Here is a 27,999-nt window from a genome sequence, read left to right as displayed (position 1 = left end):
GACATTGCCAAATCTAAATTTTATTGTCCTTTCACACACCTCTCTTCTTAAAGTAAATTCCATAGTCCAAATCCCAGCCAAAAGAAATGACAAAGTATAAAGGACAAAAGATGAAGATAATTCACAAGAGACTACACTATGATAAACTTTGCATACTTACAAGTATATAGCAATTATATATTCCACGGAAAACAGAATAAGGATCTTTAGGCAATAAAAAGATAGTTTTCTGCTAAATAAGGTGGAATATATATATATATAAAATGAATAAGGCATATCCAGTACTTGCCATAGGAAGCCAGTGGGAAAAAAAAACCAAACTGGCATTTTTCAATGTCCCTTTCTTTACACATAACTTACAAAATTAGGTAAAAATTAAACCTACTTGCATACTAGAAATAAGCTTCAATTCACGGTTCCAATAGACTTCAACATAGACACACAAAACATTACTAAATGACTAAAAGAAAAAACTACCTATTAATTTTTTAGGAACTCTTGTTTAATGAGTACCTACAAAATTTTCTCACTTCAATGTGTACTTTGAAAATTAATTAGAAATCCATACCATAGAGAATCACTTTAAGAATGAATCAATTACAAAGAAAATTTATAACATTTCTTTCATGTTGTGAATTTTCAGACAGTATACACATAGTACTTACATGGAGATAATTTCTTTCCAGTGAAGTTTTCATATGACTTTGAAAATATTTGCTAAAATTGAAGTTTTCCTTATTTTTCAGTTATAAGGTTTCTATCGCATGCACATTTTCACATGGTTTTGTAAGGATGTGGGGCAAGTGAAGGTTTTCCTACATAGTTTACATTCAACACAATTCTCTCAACTGCAAGTTCTTCCGTGGCTTTCCAAGGAAATGGGACTGAAGGCTTTCCCACATTCCTTACATATATACTGTTTCTCTCCAGTGTGCACTCTCATGTGTCCTTGGAAACGTTGTGTGATATATGAAGGCTTTCCCACCTTCCTTACATTCAGTTTCTGTCTAGTATGAGTTCTTTCATGTATCTGAATATAACAGAGTGCTGAAAGCTTTGCCATACTGTTTGCAAAAATAGGGTTTCTCTCCAGTGTGAGCTCTTTTATGTATGTGTAATGAACTGGGACAAATAAAGGCTTTCACACATTCCTTACATTCATAGCGCTATTCTCCATTATGAGTTTTTTCATGGTTTTGAAAAGAACTGGGGCAACTGAAGGCTTTCCTACAAGTTCTACATTGATAGGGTTTCTTTCCAGTGTGAGTGTTTTTATGTGCTTGTAAAGAACTGGGACAATCAAAGACTTTCCCACAATCCTTACATTTGCAAGGTCCATCACCAGTATGCATTATCATGTGTCTTTGAACATTTGAGGGATAAATAAAGGCCTTTCCACATTCCTCACATTCATAGAGTTTCTCTCCAGTATGAGTTCTTTCATGTTTTCGAATGCAACTGAGATAAGTGAAGGCTTTACCACATTGCTTACATTCATAGGGCCTCTCCCCAGTATGACTTTTTTCATGTATTTGACGACAACATAGAAAACTGAAGGCCTTACCACATTCCTTACACTTATACAGCTTTTCTCCGCTGTGAGTCCTTTCATGACAATGAAAGTAATTGGGACAATCAAAGACTTTCCCACAGTCTTTACATTTATAAGGTCCATCTCCAGTATGCTTCATCCTGTGTCTTTGAAATTTGGTAAGAGAACTGAAGGCTTTTCCACATTCTTTACATACATAAGGTTTCTGTCCAGAATGAGTCCTCTCATGTTTTCGACAGGAATTTGGACAACTGAAAGCTTTACCACAATTTTTACACTTATAGGGCTTTTCTCCACTGTGTCTCCTTTCATGACTTCGAAAGGATCTGGAATAACTGAAGGCTTTACCACATTGCTTACATTCATAGGGTTTCTCTCCAGTATGAGTTCTCTCATGTTTTCGAAAGGAACTTGAACAACTAAAGGTTTTACCACATTTTTTACATTCATAGGGCTTTTCTCCAGTATGTGTCCTTTCATGTCTTCGAATGTAACTGGCACAACTGAAGGCTTTACCACACTGCTTGCATTCATATGGTTTCAATCCACTATGAGTTCTCTCATGTTTTATAAAGTAACTGGGACAATTGAAAGCTTTACCACATTGCTTACATTTATAAGGTTTCTCTCCAGTGTGCATTATTTCATGAATTCGACAGTATCTGAGAGAACTGAGGGCTTTACCACAGTGCTTACATCTGTAGGGTTTCTCTCCAGTATGAGTTCGTTCATGTTTTTGAAAGTTGTGGTGATATCTGAAGGCTTTTCCACATCTTTTACACTCATAGGGTTTCTCTCCAGTGTGAATCCTTTCATGCCTTCGAATAGACTGGCGAAGCTTGAAGGCCTTCCCACATTTCTTACAATCATAGGGTTTCTCCCCATTGTGAATCTTCTCATGGGTATGTCTGGATTGACGATGCTTGAAGGCTTTCCCACATTCCTTGCATTTATATGGCTTCTCCTCATATTCCTGATACTCACGTGGTTTGGGTATAGTGCGAGATGTCATGTGCCTATTAAAGGATGAATGACGCATGAAGACTCGTCCACATACACTGAATTCACAGTTTTCTTTTTCTGATTATGATTTGAAATTTGGCTAAGTGTTTCACCATACTGACTACCTTCTTTATTTTTACAGAGTCTCTCTACCATATGACTGCTGTAAAAAATAAGAAGCATATTATTAATGAATTATTAATTATATTTAGTAATAGTTATGACAATGAAAATTTTACCATTTTAAAGGAAAGTGCACATTTTCTGCACATTCTGATTGAAAGTGAATTTACTAAAGCTCTGCAAGATAATCATAGCAATTATCAAAACAGTAATATTCATAAATGGTGATTCTGAATACTGATTCCAAGTGTACTATTTTTCAAACACTCAACATTTAGGACACATTTGAGAAAAAAGGTTTGATGCAAAAATTCTAAGGTTCATTAATTTTAAGGCTGGGCTGATTTGTTTTATTTCTTTGTTTTACAATGTCATGGCATAAACAATCCTGAGAACGAAGAAAGAAGCTAGAGGAATCAGGCTCCCTGACTTCAGACTATACTACAAAGCCACAGTAATCAAAACAGTATGGTACTGGCACAAAAACAGACCATAGATCAATGGAAAAGGATAGAAAGCCCAGAAATAAACTCATGCACTTATGGTCAATTAATCTATGACAAAAAAGGCAAGAATATACAATAGAGAAAAGACAGTCTCTTCAACAAGTGGTGCTGGGAAAACTGGACAGCCACATGTAAAAGAAAATTAGAATATTCTCTAACACCATATACAAAAATAAACTCAAAATGGATTAAAGACCTAAATGTAAGACTGGATACTATAAAACTCCTAGAGGAAAACATAGGCAGAACACTCTTTGACATAAATTGCAGTAATATTTTTTTTGGATCTGTCTCCTAGAGTAATGGAAACAAAAGCAAAAATAAACAAATGGAACCTAATGAAACTTAAAAGCTTTTGCACAGCAAAGGAAACCATAAACAAAATGAAAAGACAACCTACTGAATAGGAGAGAGTATCTGCAAATGATGCAACTGACAAAGGATTAATTTTCAAAATATACAAATAGCTCATACAGCTCAATATCAAAAAACCAAAGGACCCAATCAGAAAATGGGCAGAAGACTGAAACAGACATTTCTCCAAAGAAGACACACAGATGGCCAACAGGCACGTGAAAAGATGCTCCACACCACTAATTATCAGAGAAATGCAAATCAAAACTACGAGGTATCACCTCACACCGGCTAGAATGGCCATCATCAAAAAGTCTACAAACAATAAATGCTGGAGGGGGTGTGGAGAAAAGGGAACCCTCCTACACTGTTGGTAGGAATGTTAATTGGTACAGCCACTCTGGAGAACAGTATGGAGGTTCCATAAAAAAGTAAAAATAGAATTACCATATGATCCAGCAATCCCACTCCTGGGCATATATCTGGAAAAGACAAAAACTCTAATTCGAAAAGAAACATGCACCCCAATATTCATAGAAGCACTATTTACAACACCCAAAACATGGAAGTAACCTAAATGTCCATTGACAGATGAATGGATAAAGAAAATGTGGTATCACTTACACGTGGAATCCAAAAAAATGATACAAATGAACTTATTTATAAAACAGAAACAGACTCACAGACATAGAAAACAAATTTATGGTTACCAAAGGGGAAAGGGTGGGGGAGGGATAAATTGGGAATTTGGGATTAACAGATACACACTACTCTATATAAAACAGATAAACAACAAAGACCTGCTGTATAGCACAGGGAACTATATTCAATACCTTGGAATACCCTATAATGGAAAAGAATTGGAAAAAGAATGGATATATATATATACGTATAACTGAATCACTTTGCTGTACACCTGAAACTAACACAACATTGTAAATCAACTGTACTTGAATAAAAAAAAAAAATGTCATGGCATACTAACATTCTGTCACGAGACATTACTTTCTCATGTGAGTATAACTCACCTTAGATTTGTCCCATGATTTTCATACTGATCTTCAGTAACAGGGTCTTCCCATTTTTCTCCTAAAATGCAGACCAACAACAAAAAAAATCATTGTAAGTTGTAAAATATCAGAGAAAAGTTGTTACATGACAGGTCCATGATGAACTATGACCATGCCTGGTTTATTTACTAATGTAGTCCCTTTCCACATTTCACCTCTTGAAAGTGCTGATGAGCAAGCAACACTGGTTCTCTAATTGACTAAGTAATTAAGTAAGAATGTCATCATCCCTACCTATTGAGGTCAAGTTCTTAAAGGTTTCCTCCATCACATCTCTGTAGAGTTTCTTCTGGGATAGATCCAGCAGAGCCCACTCCTCTGTGGTGAACTTCACACTCACATCCTCAAAGGTCACTGAATCCTAAAACATCCCAAATACGTATGTGAGAGAATGGATAGAATGAAGAGCACCAGCAATCTATACTCAATTCATAGGAAGTTCACATATGACTCTGCGGTCTCCTAACATTTGTTCTATAACTTTGTCATTAGAACTCTCACTCTATGGTGACACTCCCTCATGAATTCAAGAGCATCATGAACACAAGGAATTTACTGCTACATTTGTATTGTGATCACTTCAAGTCTTTATTCCTCTCTTTGTCAAGACATAGAGCACCTTGGAGAAATAAGAGAAACTTGCTATACAGATGAAAGAAATAATCCATTTTAAGCACACCGGTTCATTCTGATAAAAACTTTCTCAGTCCCTCTTTAGTACCCACAATATCGTGCAGCACTATACGAGCACAGGTTCACACCTGCATGAGGTTTTAACAAATACCAACACAGTGAAGAACTGGAAGGTTTTCTTTCTATTCCCATCATCAAACACGAGGCCAAAAGTCCTGTGGAAATCCAACCTGTAACAAGATCCAGATAGTCATATTGTCCTGAAGTATTCCAGGCTAATAGAAGTAGTCAGATCCAGGTGGCTGAATGAAAATATTCTTGTGGAGGAGTATAAATTAAAATTTATATAATATTGATCACATACTCAGTTTTGCTTTCCTTTCTCTATCTCATTTCATGGGGCTAGGAAGTTATTCAGAGTTAGAGCCGAGGCATGAGGAGGAAAACAGGACAACTCACACCTCCACAAAATCCCTATATTCATGTGCCTGAGGATGGCTTCTGAACAATTTTTAGAACACCCATACTGAGATGATAAGATCACAGAAGACCTTTTTTTGGCAGAATCATACAACTATAATCTGGGCCTTGATGACCCTGAGGAACAGGTTAAGACTTAAAGTTTGCAAGGGCTTCATTAAAATCTTCAATGGTTTCATGGTGAATTTGCATAAATTATAAAAATACATAAAGAGTTCAACAATGTTTTCCTCAAAAAAACACACACACACACACAAAACCCCTTTTCTCTAATATCAGCAAGTGATACCTGACCAGCCACTCTAGAGGCTGTCCTCCCACCTTCTCTCATTTCTGAGCTACCAGGTGGGGCACAGCAGCATGACAGCCCATCCTAGGTATAGGAATTCCCCAGTGGCATAATTTCCTAAATGCTGGTCCCTGAAAGAGACCAATTACCCATTGATGTCCATGTGGAGGGAACAGAAAAAAGGCTCCCATCCATCAATTCTGATGCTAGAATTAGCTTGTTTGGTAGAGCAACATCAACGAAGGAACACCTCTCTTGTGGGTCCAGGGAGTAAGAGGAGCCCCCTAGGGCAGCCCTAATTACTCTTTCTTCACTGGAACAACAGCACTTGCTCATAACAAAGTGCAACCACTTAGTGTGCAAAAGACAGTGAACATTAGCAGGCCCAAGACTGCTTAGCCTTAGAAATGCTTGCTCACAAATTTCATCTTTCACTAGTATCTAGAATCTGTAATTTTGGGAGTAAGCCGACCAACCTTACAGATAAAAGTGCCTCAGTGCTCCTAAAGTGTATATAGTAAACTCCTGTTTTCCTTTGGAGAGTCTGTAATTTTGTTTCATGTTCAGCAGAAGGTGCCTACCTGATCAGCACCCACTTCCCTAAACAACTATGGGCACTGAGTCTCTAATTTGTTACTTGGAGAACTCAGCCCATCCTACGTGGTAACACCAAGAGACAACATTTGAGAGCTTGCTTCTGGTTTCCTCCACACCAAATTTAATTCAATACTAAACAAGACTAATACAAAATATTTAATGATCCTCATGTAAAAAATTTTTTTTTAATTATTGGGTAATGTCAAAGTAGACTGAAGTAAGTAAAACGATGGCATGTGTTCTTGGAAAGAATTCAGCGTCGCCCAGATGTCATCTCTCCCAAATGATATATTTATTAAATTTCACAAATACCTAAAACAGTTTTTAGGACTCGATAAAAACTACTCCTCCAAACCTAATACTAAGAAGGAATGTCCAAAAATGGACAAAGTCTTCCATGGAAAAACATGACGGTCTACCTAACATACCTCTATGGTAATTCAGACAATACAAGTATTAGCAGAAAGGAAAACAAACAGAACAAAGGAAAGGAAAAGTGTCTTCCACAGACCAGCATTTAATATGGAAAGTTGTTCAAGGACAGAACAGGAGAGTAGTGGCAAATATCATGAACTCTTGACTACATAAGGGACAAACTACTATCCACTTGGAAAAATGCAGCGTATTTCCCTCCATTCCATAGACAATAGCCTACTCATTGTAGATTTAAATGTGAAAGATAAAACTAGGCCACTTTTAGAAGTCACAGGTAAATGTTTTATTGATAGAAGAATAGAAAGAGTATCTCATATAAGTAAAAGAATGATCTATAAAGCCAGAGACAAATTCAAATATATTAAAATTAAGGTAGTTAAAAGATACATAAAAAGGAAAATATCTGCAACGTGCACAGATATAAAAATAGAAAAGGGCTACTTTGTAGAGTTAAAATGAAGACATAATTTTAAAATGGAAAAAGAAGCAAAACATATTTAACAGATATGAAAAGGATAATATATGAAAAAATGTCCATCACCTTGGCAACTGGGTAATAGGACACTAAGATGTCCAGTAAATCCCATTTCACAGTGATTAGAACAAAACTTAGTCAATTTAATAATCCCAAGCGTTGGGACTTCCCTGGTGGTGCAGTGGTTAAGAATCTGCCTGCCAGTGCAGGGGAACGGGTTCAATCCCTGGTCTGGGAAGATCCCATACGCCACGGAGCAACTAAGCCTGTGCGCCACAACTACTGAGCCTGCATGCCACAACTACTGAAGCCTGCGCACCCTAGAGCCCATGCTTTGCAACAAGAGAAGCCACCACAATGAGAAGCCTGCACACTGCAATGAAGAGTAGCCCCCGCTTGCCACAACTAGAGAAAGCCCGCGCACAGCAACGAAGACCCAACGCAGCCAAAAAAAAAAAAAAAAAAAAAAGAAGAAGAAAAAGAAAAAAAAACCCCAAGTGTTGAAGAGCATTGGGGAAAAAAAATCATTAAATTATGCACAGATGGAGGAATGGTCAAGTGATATACTCCATTGCTCTTTCCTGTGAATATGAACTTGATCGCTATTTACAGCCCAGCAATTTCCAACAACGTCCACAGAATTTATTGCATAGTTGCACTTGGAGAGATATACAAGGATGACATACACTAATATCAACAGATCTGAAGGTTTTATCAATAAAACAGTAAAGCAAAGAGTACTGCAAAAAATGCAGCATGTTACCTATTCTATAACTGTTATGGTCTCCTGCACAGACAGATGAAGCCTCGCCCGAGATTTAGTTCAGATGTCTGCACTGATGATAACATATACACACCTAAAGAGCATGAAAGGGGTTTCTTAACTTCTATAATGGAAGTGTTTGGGAAAAGGAAAGGAAGCCTCTCAAGAAGGTGAAAAATGCCTTGAGACATCAAGGAAAGAAGGAAAGGAGCCTGGCCTGGGTTTTTTATTGAGCTTAGGGGATGGGCTAGGGTGAGAATTCAAGTACACGAGCAAGGCCTTCTGTGGATTCAATCACTTGCCAGAACCAAAGGAAGGGACACTGAGGCTTTCTTATCACCATGTACAGATGTGGGCACAAGTAGATGAAAGAAAGAGGAAGTAAGGTTTAAAGTTGTTAGCAGTCAAACATCAAAAAAAGGAGTGAGAGACTTCTTATCTATGGTCTGGTATCTAAGGAGCTTGGAAGTCAGCTTCTGGTACCTTCTAGTCCTCAGAAGAAAAAAAGCCAAGAAACTTAAAAGCAACAACTCTTCCATCAGAGAGCTGAGGTCACAGGGTAAATTGCTGTCTCCAAATGAGAAACAGAAACAAAAAAGTATACCCAGACACCTGAAACTAAAACAACATTGTAAATCAACTGTACTCCAATAAAAATTTTAAAATAAAATTGGAACAATACAGAGAAGATCAGCAGGATGACATGCAAATTCATGAGGCGTTCCATATTTTTATAAAAATACTGAATGCTGTACACCTGAAACTAATATAATACAGTAAATCAACTGTAAAAATAAACAAATAAAAATAAATAAATAAATAAATATATACCCAGAATAGTCTCTTCTTTCTAATAAGGCCTGTCCTGAAAACAATCTATTTCACAAGCGCACAACTAATTGGGATTTTGCTAGAGCCTAACTGACCTGGGGGTGTAGGGAAATAGCCAATGTGAGTCTCTTTTAGCATTTTCTGCTCTCAAAGGTGGGGGCACCTCTGAGGATAATAGTGGTTTTTTCCCCTCCTAACAACAAATATGCGGTGTCCCAATGCCACTTCTCCAACTCTCTGTCACCAAATAGATGTCCAACGGTTCAATTCAATTCAAACACTAACTCACATATGTTACACTCTGTAGATTTAAGCGCTCAGTCCTAGACAATGTCTCTACTTCAGATGCCAGACACAAATGGCGTGTCTTGGTTACCAACATTTCTACTCAGCTGTCTACAAATCACAGATTTCCTTGACACACCATCAGGTTTGTAATTTACTTAAAACAAAAGACACTCTATCACCCTTATTACTCAAGTCATTCCAAGGACTTCAAAAGGTTTTTGCTAGGAACGCAGGACAAAGACCAAACATCTTTCTCATTATATCACAGAAAGTCAAACCCAGAGATACAGGATCACTAAAAGATTGAGATCAAATCAGTGTTCTAGAGAATGCTTGCCCTCTGCCCACAACTACTTCTACATCAACTGGCCTCTTGTTTAATATAAATTGACTATACAGAAAAACCTAGATGCTTTCTGGTAACATCAAGAAGAAGACAAGGATGTCCCCTCTCACCATTCCTTTATCAATCTTATACTGGAATTTTTAGCTAATGCAATCAGACAGGAAAAGTAAATAAAAAGGACAAAAAATGAGAAGAAATAAAACTGCCTTGGCTGGCATACGACAAGACTATCTTTGGAGAAAAGCTCAAAGAATTCCAATAGCAAAAAAAAAAAAAAAAACAACAAAGGACCTTGAACTACTAAGAAAGTAGAGGAAGGTTGAAGATTAAAATGTTAACATGCAAAAGTCAACTGCTTTCCTATAGATCCACACATAATAGTGAACTCAACTTTGACGAAGGACCAAAGGCAATTAAATAGAAAGAATTTAGTCTTTTCAACAAATAATGCTGGAAAAATTGGATATCCAAATGCAGAATGAAGAAATGAATCTAGACAGAGATTTAAAACCTTTCATAAAAATTAACCCAAAATGGATCAGAGTACTTAGTGTAAAATGTAAAACTACAACACTCCAAAAAGATAACATATGAGAAAATCTAGGTGACCTTGGTTTTGGTGATTAATTTTTAGATACAAAAGCAAATGCAAGATCCAAAAGATAAAAATAACTTTGACTTCATTAAAACGAAAAACTCCTGCTCAGTGAAACACAGTGCTAAGAGAATGAAAACACAAGCCACAGACCGGCAGAAAATCCTTGGAAATCATTTAAATGATAAAGCACTGGTATCCAAAACATCCAAAGGACTCTTAAAACTGAACAAAAAGAAGACAACTTAATTAAAAATGAGCAAAAGATCTGAACACACATTTTATTGACGATATACAGATGGTAAATAAGCACGTGAAAAAATTCTTATTACCAGGAAACTGAAAATAAAAGAATGAGATATCACCCAACACTTCCTACAATGGCTAAAATTACAAACCTTCAGAACACCAAATAATGGCAAAGATAAAGAGCTGGTGGTAATGGAAAATGGAAAGCTGGTGGATTTTTAATGTGGATCTGTGAAGCCATCAGTGGAAAACTAAATCTCTCAGAAAATAGAAATTAAACAGTTGGTGGTGCTTTTGAGGATAAGCTTGATTGGAAGATCAAAGAATGTGGAAATATTTAAAGGAGCAAATAATCTGAAATTACTTAAAATATATTGGGAAAAAACACTCTTCTGTTTTCAACACCAAAAGCTGTCCTTTGATGAGATCAATTTAGTAAAAGTGATAAGTATCTAGTCAACATAACAGAGAAAAGAGGGAAGACAGAAATTACTCATATCAGAAATGAAAGAAGGGGGAAATGAACATGAAAAAGGACTTGATACCATCCAATATCCATTTATGATGACAAACTAATAATAGAGGGGAACTCTCTCTTTTTGAGAAAGAACATTTACGTGACACCTGTAGCTAACATCATACTTAGTAGTGGGAAACTAGATGCTTTACTGGTAAGACAGGAATGGAACAGAGCAAGAAGATTCCTCTCACCACTCCTATTCAACACTATACGACAAACACACACACACAAAGAAAAAAATAAAAACAAAACACATTGTACTAGAAGCCCTAGTCAATGCAGTAAGAAAAGAAAAGGAAATAAAAGATATACAGATTGGGAAGCAAGAAATAAAACTGTCTTTGTTCTATATGACATGATTGTCTATGTAAAATATCTGAAAGAATCTACAACAGAGATTACTCTTGGAATTAATAAGAGCAGAGTAAGGTTGAAGGATACCAAAGGAAATAAGGTATCAAGCCATGAAAACACATGGAGGAACCCAAAAGGGACTTCCCTGGTGGTCCAGTGGTTAAGACACCATGCTCCCAATGCAGGGTTTGATCCCTGGTCGGGAAACTATGATTCCCCATGCCATGTGGCCAAATTAAAAAAAAAAAAGTATACTGCTAAGTGAAAGAAGCCAATCTCACAAAGCTACACACTGTATGATTCCAAGTATGTGACAATCTGGAAAAAACAAAACTATGAGCCAAGAAAAAAATCTCTGATTGTGAAGGATTTGAGGGTTCAAGGGAAGAATGAATGAATAGGTTGGGCATATAGGATTTTTAGGGAAATGAAACTATGCTATAGGATACAGAAATGAAATGAAGGATTTATGTCATTAAACATTTGCCAGGATCTACAGATCTTTTAACACAAGGAGTCAATGCTACTGTAAACTGTATACTTTAATGTATCAACATTCACTGAACAATTTTAACAAATGTTCCACACACAAGATTTAAAATTAGTGTAAACTGTGTGGATGCACAGTGGTTATGTGGGAACTCCCTGTACTCTCTATTTTTCTTTTTTTGTAAACCTAAAATTGCTCTAAAAAAAACACTGAAGTAAATTAGAAAAAAAAAAAAAAGTTGCAGACAGACTCATTGCAATTCACCCCTGATGACTGATGACCAAAACGGGACACCTTTCATACAACTGATCTGAACCTATTTCAATAAGCCAGTATGGTGCTCCATGAGCCTGAGACCTGTTACGGAAGTGAAACTTCAACTGAATGTCATGTTGGAGAGCAGCACTGTATATTCTGAGAAGTGCCACGGTTACTACCAGTCATGTTTGGGACTCCAACATGGATAAGAGTGTCCTGGTGAGTCCCTATATTGTGGACCTAGTATATGTACAGATGAGAATAACCTTGATTTCTATTTTGGATATCTCTAAATCAAGAGATCCCAACATTTCTTTTAATATAAAGGGGCAATTCTTAGACATCGTCCAAAAGGCTGTGAATACATGTAGATGGGGCCAATTTTTGGCCAGTATCAAGATGACTCTCTGATGTTTGGTTAGCTGTGTGGTTTGGTCATTTATCAGGGATATCACAAGGGATGAGAGCAGCAACTCTCCACTGAGCTCATCATGCACGAATGCATATTGTCATCCTTAAAGTCTATGCACACCCCAGAGCTATGCATTCAGTTAATCCCAAGAAACTCCCGAGGCAAGTCTCCATCTGGGGGAGTGGTGACCTCTTCCAAGACCACAGCATCCTTTAATGGACTGAAGAGAGAACAGGCCACCCTCCTGCTGGAGGCATAAACCAGGACAGGTTTTGCTCCATAATGTCACGCGGTGGTGCTGGTAGGTATGCCAACCCGATGGGGTGCTAGTTCTAGGGTCAAAGGCACAATGGGCAGCTTAGCAGAGGGTCACAAGCTCAGTGCTTATGAGACCCTTTCTTTTCTTTTTTTTTTCTTTTTGGCTGCGTTGGGTCTTCGTTGCTGTGCGCGGGCTTTCTCTGGTTACGGCGAGCGGGGGCTACTCTTCATTGTGGTGCACGGGCTTCTCATTGCAGTGGCTTCTCTTGTTGCGGAGCACGGGCTCTAGGCGCGCGGGCTTCAGTAGTTGTGGCTCGCGGGCTCTAGAGCGCAGGCTCAGTAGTTGTGGCACACGGGCTTAGTTACTCCACGGCATGTGGAATCTTCCCAGGCTAGGGCTCGAACCTGTGTCCCTTGCATTGGCAGGCGGATTCTTAACCACTGCGCCACCAGGGAAGCCCCGAGACTCTTTATTTTCAAGAAAGCTCAGTGTGTGACAGTCACTGCAGCTCTAATGGCAAACAGTGTGAGGCACAGGGCAGTTTCTTGCATCAGAAGTCTATGGACAATTTAAGGCCACAATTTAAGGTAACTCCAGGAGGTATGAAAGGTCACTGAAAACTCTACAGTGAAGGAGGCTAAGAGGATTCTAACACGAGTTAGTGTTTTTTTTTTTTTTTTTTTTTTAAAGGAGGAGGGGAAGCTTTTTTTTTTTTTTATTTTTTTTATTTATTTATTTATGGCTGTGTTGGGTCTTCGTTTCTGTGCGAGGGCTTTCTCTAGTTGTGGCAGGCGGGGGCCACTCTTCATCGCCGTGCGCAGGCCTCTCACTGTCGCGGCCTCTCTTGTTGCGGAGCACAGGCTCCAGACACGCAGGCTCAGTAGTTGTGGCTCACGGGCCCAGTTGCTCTGCGGCATGTGGGATCTTCCCAGACCAGGGCTCGAACCCGTGTCCCCTGCATTGGCAGGCAGATTCTCAACCACTGCGCCACCAGGGAAGCCCCGAGTTAGTGTTATGTATGGCTGTTGTACGGCAATTTAAACACAGTCTAGAGCCTTCTGTGGTAGGGGTGACCTCAAGGTGGGCAAATTTCCAAGCAATAGCAAATATGGGCTCAAGTAAAATTAGTAAACAAGGAAAACGTTGCCTCCCAACACCAAAAGGACCCAGCAGATCTTGTGGGTACTGAAAAAGACTATGTAACTATTTCTTCACAGTGTCAGAGAGGGAGCAGCCATCTGATTATAAAAGAATTTTCAGGAACTTGACCAAGGCATGAGGGTCTTATCTTATGCGTGGGTCAATGGCCCATCCACCTCGTATGAGCTCCCATTCCAATACTAGTTCTGAATGAGTGTGAAATGAATATCCTCAGAGGAGGACGTCGTTAGTGTGATGTCATACCTGTGCTCCTGGAGCAAAGTGCATGCAGTGCAGATCCTACCTGCAGAGACTGTGAAATGGCAAGGCTGCTGAGGTTCCCTGAGGATAACCAGGTAAAGATGTATCATGTCTCTTCCTCCATGACATATAATTTAAGTAACCCAAGCTTAAATCAGTTAAAACTAATTCCTTTGCTGTGTCACAGTGAGGTTATTGTGTCGTCCCTAATAACTCAGAGGGTCAGGATCTTTGTTGCAGTAGAGGGAGAAGCAGCTGCAGCAGAGGTGCTGCTGATGAGCCCTCTGGTATTTGGAGAGTATACTCAGTCCACCATCGACTGGCTCCCTTCCCTCTCTTTTTTTTCTTTCTCTTTTAAATAACTGCTCTTTAAGAAGTAACCCCTAGGCTCACCTCATTCACGGGGTATAATCGTATTCATAACACCCTAATGTAACGGGGCTATTTGCTCTCTTGCCTTGTTACAAAAGTCCTTTTACACACACATATATGTGTGTGTGTGTGTGTGTGTGTATATATATATATATATATATATATATATAGATTTTTTTCCCCCCTCTTTGCCAAGCCACTCAGCTTGCGGTATCTTAGCTTCCCAACCAGGGACTGAACCTGGGCCACAGCGGTGAAAGCACCGAGTCCTAACCACTGGACCACCAGAGAATTCCCAGGCCTTCTATATTTTATTAACTGACCTGATTAAGCTGTACTAACTTCACAGAATGCATTAAAGTATTTTACTTTGTCCTCCTAAACTTCATCCCCCCCAGCATGATAATCATTAACCAAACCCTAATTCCTAAGAATAACAGCGCTTTCGACTAGCTGTTTTCCAAGGCTAGATGGTATCTACAGATAAGGGTGACTTAGGAGCTGGGACCTCCTGCCTTCTGGGAAAATGCCACAAAAAGATGAAAAACTGCCCTCTCACTTCTCCTCCTAGCATAAAAGAAACCTAAATTCTTTTCTGAATTAAGATGGTTCTTTAGGAACCTAGTTAGTCCACCTTCTCGGTTTGCTGACTTTCAGAATAAAGTCGCTACTTCTTGCCCCAACACCTCACCTCTCATTTTATTGGCCTGTCATGCAGCTGTAAGCAGATAAGTTAGGGGAACCCCAGTGAAAGAGAACCCTGGCTTTCTTGACATAAGAGAAGCCATTTCTGGCCTAAGCCATTTTGTGATCTAAGCCTGGCCACAATGCTTGCCCTTGAACAGGTCTCAGTAATCAATGACCTTAAGGAAAAAAGGAATGAAAGAACAGAGAAAAAGTAGTCAAACGATAGTGCAGTGATACAGCAGAGTCCTAGTTCCTCCTCAAGGGATATAGATATATATACAAAATAATATATCTTTGAGTTCTGCAGGAACTAAGGCCCCCACCCAGGTGGAGGACGGAATGATGATGTTGACCCTCCTGACTTCATAAACCAAAGCTTGGACTCTGTCGACCTTTGCCCCAATTTTATGCTGAATTCTCCTCTGCTCAATCCCCTTCATGAATATGCATGTACCCTTAGCTTAAAACTTCCCCAATTTTGTTGTTCAGGGTGACAATGCTTTGGGAAAGATCCCCAGTGTTCTCCTTACTTGCTGCAAGTAACAATAAATCCTTCCTTCTCCCGATCTTTGGCTTGGTTGTGTCTATTGGCTCAACACCCACCAAAAGGTGAACCCAGTTTTTGGGTACCACAGTGAGCAGTATGAGCTTGAACTTGGTAACACTAAGACCTCTCCTAAAGTTGGGAGACACCAGCCTCAGACACATCTTCACTCCAAACACATAGATGGGTTACACCCAAGACATCCACCTAGAAACACTGTAAGGAGGGCCCCATTCCCATACTCCTGCTCCCAAAGGACAAAGAATTACAGAAACTGCCAATTCAGAAGCCTCTGTATATAGAACCCAGGGTTGTTGGGATCAACAATGCCACATAGGGCAGGAGAGCGCACAGGAGGAGACCCCGACAAACAGCAGCTCACGGAGCAGGAGCTTCCAGGCTTTCTTATCAGCCTGTCCAGGTAAGAAGCGCTAGGGGAAAAGGGAGGGGTGAGGCTTAAGTTTTCAGTAGTTAAACATCAAATATGTGGATCCCCACCAACCCACCCAAGAACAAACAGAAGAAAAATGTGCATTCACCATGACTTGGTTTTATATAAAGAAACACTAGCAGGATGATGGAAGTAATCAAAACTGGTTCTTTGAAGACGGCTGCAGTAAGAGCACAGAAGGGGAGTGGGATATGTGGGCAGGGAGTTGTTTTAAGTCAGTTTCCTATCTTAGGGATTTTTTTAACCTTCCCATGAATTATTTATTTAAAAGAAGGAGAAAAAATTTTATATGCCATATTTTGCTATGCTTAATAATTATTTTAAATTAACTTTTACATTTAAATATTAATTTAATTTTAACTTTTCTACATAGGAAACCACACCAAGACTTAATCCTTTAAACAGTAAGGTGTATAAGACTGCAGACTGTAAATAATTTACAAGTCCCTTTCTAACGAAAAGGACTAGGGGCATTACAGTTTGTCCTTCCACTATATTTCACACTGGTGATGTTTTCAGGAACGAATGGCATACTCTAATACACTAGGACTTGCAAAGTAAGAGCTGAAGTAAACTAAGAATTTCAAATATTTACAGAGGCTTTGAGGATTTTCCTCTTACAGATGAAAATAGAAATTGAATTGTTTTTTTCCTCACATCCATTAAAATAGGAACTCATTTACCTTAGGAATAGTATAATAGCCTTTTAAATGTCAAACTTCTCTAGGGACAGGCACGTACACTGACCTAAAAATGGAAAAAGCACCTGAGAACTTAAATACACCCATCTCACATCTTGAGATTCTCTTGCCTAAATGGAATAAAAATTCTATTTGATTCCAGTTTTCTTGCCTTACATCGTATCTCTCGATCAACTTACATTTTAAAATCCCAAGTGCTAGTGCAAACTAGAGTTAAAGGGCTGCAATATTTAGGATAAAAGAATCCAAATACTGAAATCAAAACAGATAAGCAGGCTGCTTCCCTCAAATTCAGAAGAAAACCCCATTTTCAGAAAGTTGAACATATTCCAGACTTGGTGTCTAACACTCCAGGTTGAGATGGAACCCCTAGAGTGGGTCAGTCCCTGGTGAAGGAGGGTAGGGACAGGTTAGCAGCCACACGAATGATCTCTGGGAGCTCTACACGCCCTCCTCTCTCCTGTAAGCATGGAAGCACTCCCTTCCCCAGGCTTCTCTTGTCACAAGTCAGGAAACTGTCAGCCTGATTCAGTTTAGGGCTCTGACCCAAAGGAACTCCCCAATTCATAAACCTTCTGTCCATGAGACAGAACACCTGATCTTCACAGACTCTCAGTGTGTACAAATTACACTAACTGCACGTACACTGTGGATGCAAAACTCAAACACTCTGTCTGAAAGTGTCTAGGCCTACGGAACTACAACTACAACCTAAAAAAGGCATCATCCCCACCCCCACGTGCAGGTGCACCGCCAGCTTTCCAAAGCTCTGCATCTTCTCTCACTATAAAGTTTTCTTCTGTGGTGGATGCGAACAGGTAGGACACCTGCAAGGGTAAGGCTTCCCAGGAAGAACGAACTAGGTTTCGGAGTACTTCCCTTTCCAGCCTCAAGGGGGTCTTAGTGAGGCTCACTGACCACAGGCCTCTACTCTCCCTGGACTTGCTTTGGATCCCTGAAATTTTAAATGACACAAAGCCAGTTTTTGAACAATACAGCAGAATAACTTAAATCCAGTGTTTACGTGGGAAGGAGGAAAGAAAATGGTAAGGCACTTTAGTAGTTCAAGCAGAAAATCCCAAATATCTATTCCACCCAGAATAAAAGATGTCAGTTAATTATTATTTCCATGGCAAGAAATCCATTTGTAAATAATTAACTATACTTGAACACTTTTGGTCTAAGCCCTGCAATTTCATTTAAAAATATCCAAAAGTAAGCACAGACCTCAGAAACTTACTACACACGTTCAGGGAAAGAAAGAGTGGGACCAAAATTCTTAACAAATGTAATGTAATACAAGAATATTTTATCTTCCCTCAGAGTCACCTCTTTCTTGCCTGTTTGGAACTATTTTATACTGTCCTTATAGCTCTATTGATTAAATACGTTTTTCCTTTATTGAAAACTGCAGACTAAGTCGGTAAATCTCTTTAAAGTTACAAACCCAGGGATAGGCAGTGCTGACAGTTTCCACAAAAATAAACTCCATCCAAAGGACTTCCCATAGGATGTATGTGTCCTGTAAAGATTCTGGGGGAGAGGCACAAGGTTTTCATACAATGTACATGGTTCTGTGTGGTTATTCGGCTTTCTTCTCATGTAAAACATCCACAGATAAAAAAAATAAATAAATCTTTAAGAGCCATCCATGGCTCTGTGGGAAAAGGATAAACAGTTAAAATATTGGGTCCCTTTGAAATGCACCACAGAGGACAAACAGTTGATAGTGATGCTGTGATTCGGAAAGGCGAAGATGGCTTTGGGAATGAGAGGAGGGATCTGGAAATTTAGGTATTTATTGCCAGAGCTAGGCTGGGGAAACAGAGCTGTGAATTTGAAACCCTGCTCTAAAAACCGGAACACTCGTAACACTCAGAAGAAAACGAGTCCCTCTGACGTGAAAGGAGAGACCGTGGACTCCACAGAGCACAGTTCCTCCAACGCAGGATCCCCGGAGACCCAGTCACGACTGTTCCCTGATGACCCCCCCTGTGGTCACCGCACAGTCTGGGGGAGACGACAGACTGTGGGCGCAGAGGTGCCCAGAGAGGCTCCGGGGTGAGGGCCCAAGTCGCCGCGCGCAGTGACGGGACAGGACGCCCGGGGTTCCGGCTGCCGGCCCCGCCCCCACGCTGCCAGACCGAGGGGACTGAGGTCCGAGCGGAGACACACGCGGCTCGGGTCCGCATACCCCAGAGTTGACCGCGGTCAGACCCGGGTCCTGCCAGGGCCGGTTCCGACCAGACACTCCACCGCGTCACCACATCGCTGGGCAGCGCACTTACCATTTCTAGGTTTCCCTGAGTCCCTCCTATGACTCCCACGACCGCTGCAAACCACAGCGCAAGGGACACTACGGCAAAGCCACAGAGAAGATTAAGGACGAGTAGGGATGTTTGCGCCAATGGAGTGCGTCTCCCCACCCACTTTCCCCAGCGGGGTTCTTGATTGGACAGTTTGAGAGGCCTCGCCCCCCCACGCTTGACTGACAGCGGGGCAGGAGGATGAATGTCTGCGTAACCAGATTCTGCGGGTGGGCGGCGACCTGACCCGGCAAAGGATGTTTGCATTTAAGCGGAACTTCTTTCCGGCTTGGGGCGGCCTGTGTTGTTTTCGCCCAGTTCTTTATGAACGCGGAGGTACAGGGAAATGCCGATTGAATTCCCAAATGAATAAAGTAAGTACAGCACTCGAAGATGGCCCAGATCAGGCGACACTGAAACAATAGGGTCTTACGTCCTATATGGGTCAGGGTCTTGGCTTAAGTCTGTCAGACCATTCTAAATAGTGACCCTTGTTTAGAAACAAAGACACTTAAGGTGATCCCGCCATCTGTAATAAAGAGTCTGGCTCCATTTTAATATTTGTACTTTGACAGGATTGAGCCTTCCATCCATCCCTGCCTCTTCCCCACTCATAAAATTATGCAACAACTTGCCAATTTCTTACAAAGATTATAGCTGGCATTATAATAAGTATTACATTGAATCTTCAGATCATTTTATGAAGTAGTGCCAGTTCAGCAATGTTAACTCTTCTGAACCATGAAATTGGGATGTTTTCTATTTACACTTGTCTTAATTTCTTTTCACCATGTTCTGTAGTTTGAAAAGTATTCACTTTATACTTTAGGTTTAGCTTGTTCTTTTTCTCGTTCTTTGATGTGTAAATTTAGGTTGTTAATTGATATCTTTCTTTCTTAATATAGGTGTTTATAAGTTTCCCTTTTACTATACTTACGCTGTATATAAGTCTCCTTGTATTTATCTCCCCTGCTGTGTTTGGGTATCCCTAGAAACTCAATGTTAAATAGTCTGTGTCTTAAAACTCTGTTTTAATCCACTCTTTTTATACTGAGCCCTGTTGGTACGGTAGGAAGGTACTGGTGTGGAAAAATGTTCTCTTATGATTAAACCTGTAATGTTTTGGCAGGACAGAATCCCTGGACTATGAACCTCAGAACAGGTTCTTAGTATTCATTCCTTCCCTTTTGACACAGAAAACCTGAAGGGTCAGGGAGTTGTCTGACTGCTCTGCCCCATTTCAGATAAGGTTTTGGCAAGTTAATTTTCTTTGAGAGCCTGAGTTACAGGGAACAGAAGGCTTTGTGTGCTTATCAGAATGGTTTTCCTGATTCCTGCATGAAGCATGAGGCAGTGTTTTTCGATCATTCATGAGGAGAACCTTGTTGGGCTCCTGAAGGAAAAATTCATAAATTTGGGGGGTTCCCTGAGACTGGACTCCCTAAATGTTTTAAATCTCAAGCTAGTCCAATCTGTGTCTCCAGCAAATTCAAGTTACCAGTTTAAATGTTCCTAGAGGTTACTGGCTCCAGTTGCTTCACCTCCAGGTAACTGACAGTTCTATTTGTCTGTCTCTGATTTGGGGAGCATTGATTGCCAAGTAGTCAAATCTTTCATGAATCTAAGAACAGGTGTTGCCTTTCAGGTTGTTTAGTTTTTCTTTCTTGTTGTGAAGATAACAATGATCTCTCAGAGCTCTTTACACATCCGAGCAGAAACCATCCATTCTGTTGTGCTGCTCTGTATTTTTCCTTTATAAGACTGTTTATCATTTTCACTTATTCATTCCTCTGCTAGTGACCATGTAGGTGGTTTCAAAGTTTTTCTTCTGTGATCATATGTGGATCTCTGTATTTGAATTTCTTTCCTTATGTTCTAAAATATCTTACCCTGAATACATGTTTGTCACCCTAAAGACATTTTCCATGCGTTACCTTCTGTTTTATCATTGCCCTTTTGGGGGCAGGATTAACACCTTACCCAAAATGGGATCAGATGTCAACACTGATGTTCTCAAGTGCATCAAAAGAAAGATGTTGGATTTCCCTGGTGGTGCAGTGGTTAAGAATCCACCTGCCAATGCAGGGGCACGGGTTCAAGCCCTGGTCCAGGAAGATCCCACATGCCACGGAGCAACTAAGCCCATGTGCTACAACTACGGAGACTGCGCTCTAGAGCCTGCCAGCCACAACTACTGAGCCCGCGTGCCACAGCTACTGAAGCCCGTGCGCCTAGAGCCCATGCTCTGCAACAAGAGAAGCCACCGCAATGAGAAGCTCGCGCACCGCAACGAAGAGTAGCCCCCACTTGCAGCAACTAGAGAAAGCCCGCAAGCAGAAACGAAGACCCAACGCAGCCAAAAATAAATAAATAAATAAATTTATAAAAAATATTAGCTTTAGGTTTCCCATAGATGTTCACTATGAGGCTAAGAAATTGCTAACTATTCCTGTTACTCTGAGTGTTTTAATCACGGTGTATATCATAAGTGTATATCACTATAAACTTCCCTTTTACTACTCCTTATGCTGCATACAACTGTCCTTGTATATTTCTCCCCTGGTTTTTATCTAACACTAAAAAACATGGAAAAGATTTTATTTCCTCTGCTCTTTACTAAAAATTGAAGTTGTTACTTTTATTTTCCAGTCTTGCAGAAAATGTGCTGGAAGTATAAGCATATGGAAATGAAACCCGTGAAGAGCAAAATGCACTGTGGGCTTTGTGGATCATGGAAACAAAAGGCTTCCAGCTCCTGCTAAAAAAAAACATTAAAAATTTCCCATCTCTCCTTTTATACTCAATAATGATATTACTCAAAATGATATCCCCTTTCTACAGGTCATCTCAATTATTCTTTGGATTATTACCTTTAAATATCCATACATCTTTTTGGACTTTCCAATGGGAAATCAAAGTAGTCTTGCATAGATATCACCCTACTCACGAATTCGGGATGAGTTAGAACAGTGCAGATAAACCCAACTCTTTCCAATTGGGAGGAATTCATGGCTTAATGGGGTATACATTGTGTCACTCAATATGAACAGTAGCAAAATGAAAATGCTCAATAATATAATATTTTAAATTTTTAAAGAAAATGAATATCCTCTCAAATGATGTTAAACACAAAAAAAACAACACAAGTATTTGTTGGCCAAATAAGTTGGAAGTCTCAAGTCTCAGATAACAATGTCCAAACTCAAGACCACATATCATATATATATATATATATATATATATATATAGTTTGTAATAATTATAAAATTGCACATGAACCATATCCATATTTTATCTTTATGGTGAATCTTTACTGTTAATCAAAGAAAGCAGGACTTTCTATATTGCTGCCCTCTATTTACTTACACAAGACAGCAGATCCTGAAACAGTGTTTAAAGTGTATTATGTGGTGGAAATACAAGTGATCAATAATGATATCTTCACTTACTGAGGCACACACCCTCAAATAAAAGACATATACATACCTCGGTCTCTGTATTACATCACATGACATTTTTTACTTTTGTTCAATGCCCTTATTTGCATTTCATAAACCAGAGCTTTACCATTTGTTAACCATCTCACTTTTCCTACTAAATATAAGCACCAGGACTGCAAGAACCTGTCTCCTGCCCAAATACACAAATCCTTGATTTGTGCCTTGATTATCAGTGCTGAATGGGATATGTTGACCCTAAAGTGCATGCCAATGAGAGTTGTGAAACCTTAGCATCAAGAGTATAGTCTCATCATGAAGGAGATATTACAAATATTACATAGTATGCTAAGAATTAAATTTATATATTTTCACTGAGGTACTTCATGGTAAAGGGTGTCTAATATACCATAGGAAATGCATCGGTGTTTGGATAACAAGTAGGAAGCACCAAAGCTTTCCCAGAGGCCCGAGAGTTGGCCTGCATTCATTGCAAGGCCAAGTCTTTTCCTGCTGAAGAGAAAAATGTCACACACGTCCTTCATCAAAGGTACTCAGTGGGGGCGTCCCTGGTGGCGCAGTGGTTGAGAATCTGCCTGCTAATGCAGGGGACACGGGTTCGAGCCCTGGTCTGGGAGGATCCCACATGCCGCGGAGCAACTGGGCCCGTGAGCCACAACTGCTGAGTCTGCGCGTCTGGAGCGTGTGCCCCGCAGCGGGAGGGGCCGCGATAGCGAGAGGCCCGCGCACCGTGATGAGGAGTGGCCCCCGCTTGCCGCAACTAGAGAAAGCCCTCGCACGAAACAAAGACCCAACACAACTAAATAAATAAATAAATAAATAAAGTAGCTATTAAAAAAAAAAAAAAAAAAAAAAAAAGGTACTCAGTGACCATAATGGGCCAAGGCATTCATAAGGATATTTTGTAGTGCTATCTCTGAAAATGGTAAAAAAGTTCCAAATCATAAAAATGACTCATATTTTCCTTTTCTTAATAATATGACTGACTGGAGCTTCTTATGAAGGGGGAATAAAGTTTACCTCTTCACAGCACTCAATAAAGAAAAATGTCTTGCCTCCTTGAATAGCAATCAAATCCTCTGTCACAAGCCAAAATCGTGGAAGAAGTCCATTTCAGCATCCTGTTACTGTTCTACCTCCTAGTCCCTTTATGATTTGTAATCATGCTTATTAGAATTCATTACACCCCTCTTGTAGACCACTGGCATGATCCTGAGGGTCACTGGCAAGAAGGCACTGAAGAAAAACATGAATTACGTTTTTGTTATTAAGGATAAATTAGAAATTAGTTTCACGACTAAAATTATAACAATAAAGAATAAAAAAGGAAAATTTCCTGATGAAAAAAAGGCTCAACTTGTAGTACATGACAATATTGCCTCATAATGTAGAATGATTAAATGAAGAAAACTGCAAAATTTATCTAAAAATTCATAACTATAATGGGGCATTTTCATTTATCCTCTCTGGTGATAAAAACACAGTATTTAGGGCTTCCCTGGTGGCGCAGTGGTTGAGAATCTGCCTGCCAATGCAGGGGACACGGGTTCGAGCCCTGGTCTGGGAAGATCCCACATGCCACGGAGCAACTGGGCCCGTGAGCCACAATTACTGAGCCTGCGCGTCTGGAGCCTGTGCTCCGCAACAAGAGAGGCCGCAATGGTGAGAGGCCTGCGCACCGCGATGAAGAGTGGTCCCCACTTGCCGCAACTAGAGAAAGCCCTCGCACAGAAACGAAGACCCAACACAGTCATAAATAAATAAATAAATAAATAAACGTGAATTTCTTAAAAAAAAAAAACACAGTATTTGTTAGAATACAATGGCTTGGAAAAGTTAATAAAATTTTTCTATGAAACAGCTACAGACGTGTTCGTTTAACAAAAAAATGCACATGCTTTTAATCACACACAATCAACAATAATTGAAAACAGATTGAGGGATTACATTCGGCTACAAGGAACAGGACACACCCACAGTCTTTTTTGACTTGAGGAAGGTGCTTATTCTCATATGGAAGGACCAGGTAAATGAGCCAGTGTTCAACGCAGTAGAGAAACTTCCACGTTGTCGTTTTTGAATGCACCCTTAGAGATGTTATGGTGAATCAGGAAAACATGCTCGGGCTTCCCTGGTGGCACAATGGTTAAGAATCCGTCTGACAGTGCAGGGCACATGGGTTCGAGCCCTGGTCCAGGAAGATCCCACATGCCGTGAAGCAACTAAGCCCATGTGCCACAACTACTGAGCCTGTGCTCTAGAGCCCATGTGCCACAACTACTGAAGCCCGCGCGCCTAGCAACAAGAGAAGCCACAGCAACAAGAAGCCCGCAACCAAGGGTAGTCCCCGCTCACTGCAACTAGAGAAAGCCCGTGCACATCAACGAAGACCCAATGCAGCCAAAAATAAATAAATTAAATAAATAAATTTAAAAAAAAAGCTCATTAGCACTATTGACAGAATAAGGTGTTTCCTATGCAATTAAGACTTATGTGAATATAAAGTAGAAGAGAATCAGAGAATATTCCCAAGCAGTAAAGTCTGAATAGTTTCCTATTGGACACAAAAGGCCTTACAGAAAAATCTAAACCCCAATGGATTGTTCATATGGATCTTATAAAGACATCAGTGGAAAGCTACACCTCTATGAAAATGGCAGTCAAATAAATCATTGGTGGGTTTGAGAATACTCTTAATTAGGAAAGCAAAGAATCTGAAAAATGAGCTGGAAGATGGTGTCCTTGACTCCTATGTATCTGTCTCTATCTGTATGATGGCTCAAAAATCTGACTAATGCCTTCTTCACATGAGCTTTCCAAATCTCATGCAAGAGAGGCTATTGGTGAATTCTACCATGGAACCATAAAGGGGATGAATTCTGGAATATCTAGTTCCTGATTTAACCTTCAGGGAGGATATCTCCAACTCTACATTTTATGGTCCTATCACATCTCTCTTCTTACATCAAAGTCTGCCTCAGTAAATGAAGATGTCACTATTGATCACTTGTATTTCCACCACATAATACACCTTAAACACTGTTTCAGAATCTGCTTTCTTGTGTAAGTAAATAGAGAGTAGCAATATAGAAAGTCCTGCTTTCCTTGATTAACAGTAAAGACTCACCATAAAGATAAAATATGGATATGGGGCTTCCCTGGTGGCGCAGTGGTTGAGAATCTGCCTGCTAGTGCAGGGGACACGGGTTCGAGCCCTGGTCTGGGAAGATCCCACATGCCACGGAGCAACTAGGCCAGTGAGCCACAACTACTGAGCCTGCGCGTCTGGAGCCTGTGCTCCGCAACGGGAGAGGTCACGACAGTGAGAGGCCCGTGCACCGCGATGAAGAGTGGCCCCCGCTTGCCACAACTAGAGAAAGCCCTGGCACAGAAACGAAGACCCAACATAGCAATCAATCAATCAATCAATCAATTAAAAAAAAAAAAAAAGACTCCTCATTTCCTCCTCTTAAAAACAAAAATGGATATGGTTCATTTTCAGTTTTGTAACCATTACAAATTATATATATATATATATATATATATATATATATATATATATATATATATATGATGTGGGCTTGAGTATTGACATCGTTAACTGAGATTGAGACTTCCAACCGATTTGGCCTACAAATATTTGTGATGCTGTTTTTTTGTGTGTTTAATGTCATTTAAGAGGATATTCATTTTCTTAAATAAATTAAAATCTTATATCTGGCTCCACCGCGGGTGTCAGTGGCTGCCTCACTGTCCTTGAGTTCTCAATGTTAGGAGGTGGCCGGTGGAGAGAAGCATCATGTTTGAGGCAGAGACCCTGAGGCAGCCCCACAAGTGGCCTCCTTCACTGCTCTTGACAATGCCATCACCCTGTGGCAGTTCCTCCTTCAGCTCCTAAAGGAGCCTCAGAACGATCACATGATCTGCTGGACCTCTAATGATGGGGAGTTCAAGCATTTGCAGGCAGAAGAGGTGGCTCGTCTCTGAGGGATTCAAAAGAACAAGCCTAATATGAATTATGCCAAACACAGCCGATCCCTCAGATACTATTATATGAAGAATATCATTGAAAACATGAGGGGTCAGAAATTTGTGTACAAGTTTGTCTCGCACCCAGAGATTCTGAATACGGTTCCTATGCCAGTGCGCAGGCTTGAGGGAGACTGAAGCTTTACGCATCAGTGAAGTCAGCAGTGACAGATCCATAAATGAGGAGAATGGAGGGAAAAAGAAGCCACCGCAGCCTGGTGCCAAGACCCCTAGCTGCAGTGACTACAGATACTCTGGCTTATATTCTTCATTTACCCTCAAATCTTTGAACTCCTCCAGTAGGAAGCTTTTCAGATCTCTAGGGTTGAGAATCCAGCTGAGAAATTTGCAGAGAAAAAAATCCCCTCTGTTATCAAATTTGTAACACCTTCCAAAAAGCCACCAGCAGAAACTCTTGCTGCTACCAATTCAACTGACCCAAGTATTTCTCCATCTTCCAAGGAAACTATCCAAGCGTTGGATAGTTTATATTCCCCCAAACTGCCTTCCCTAGAAACACCAGCTTCTGCATCCAGTGCAACTGCCGCTTTTACCACCACACCTCCTATTTCATCCATTTGCCCTTTTCAGGAACCTCCTAGAACACCTTCACTACCGCTGAGTTCCAACCCAGACATGGACCCAGACATGGACGCAGACATGGAATTAGTGGCTTCTCAGCCAATGGAACTTCCAGAGAACTTGTCACTGGAGCCTAAAGACCAGGATTCAGCTTTGCCAGAAAAGGACAAAATAATTCATCAAGGTCCAAGAAACCCAAAGGGTTACAGCTGGCACCAACCCTCATGATCACAGGTAGTGATCCAAGCCCACTGATAATACTAAGCCCATCTCTCCCTAGAGCTTCTCTTATGCCAGCACTATTTTCACAGACACCCATCTTACTGTCTTGGAGTCCCTTCCTCTCCAGTATCTACTTTTGGAGTATTCTCAGCCCTGTTGCTCCCCTAAGTCCAGCCAGACTTCAAGGTGCTAAAACACTTTTCAAGTTTCCTTCTGTGCTGAACAGTCATGGGCTGTTCACTGTCTAGCCTGGATGGACCTTCCACCCCTGGCCCATTTTCCCCAGATCTACAGAAAAAATAACCTATGCACTTGTGGAATGAGAGAACCAAGGAATAATGAAACAGACAGACATCGAACAAGAA

General features: G+C 40.2%; 4 pseudogenes; 3 read left to right on the top strand and 1 right to left on the bottom strand.

The window, feature by feature from the left end:
- LOC132362969 (zinc finger protein 709-like) lies at positions 1-19,409 on the bottom strand (annotated as a pseudogene).
- Positions 8,929-9,012, top strand: LOC132364188 (U6 spliceosomal RNA; annotated as a pseudogene).
- LOC132363477 (ETS domain-containing protein Elk-4-like) lies at positions 19,354-27,937 on the top strand (annotated as a pseudogene).
- Positions 23,198-26,968, top strand: LOC132362082 (ETS domain-containing protein Elk-4-like; annotated as a pseudogene).
- Positions 27,938-27,999: the final 62 nt, after the last annotated feature.

This window comes from Balaenoptera ricei, chromosome 3, assembly GCF_028023285.1.
Source record: "Balaenoptera ricei isolate mBalRic1 chromosome 3, mBalRic1.hap2, whole genome shotgun sequence".
Lineage (NCBI taxonomy): Eukaryota > Metazoa > Chordata > Mammalia > Artiodactyla > Balaenopteridae > Balaenoptera > Balaenoptera ricei.
The sequence above is the reverse complement of the archived record's forward strand: the minus strand, read 5'-3'. Positions and strand labels throughout refer to the sequence as shown.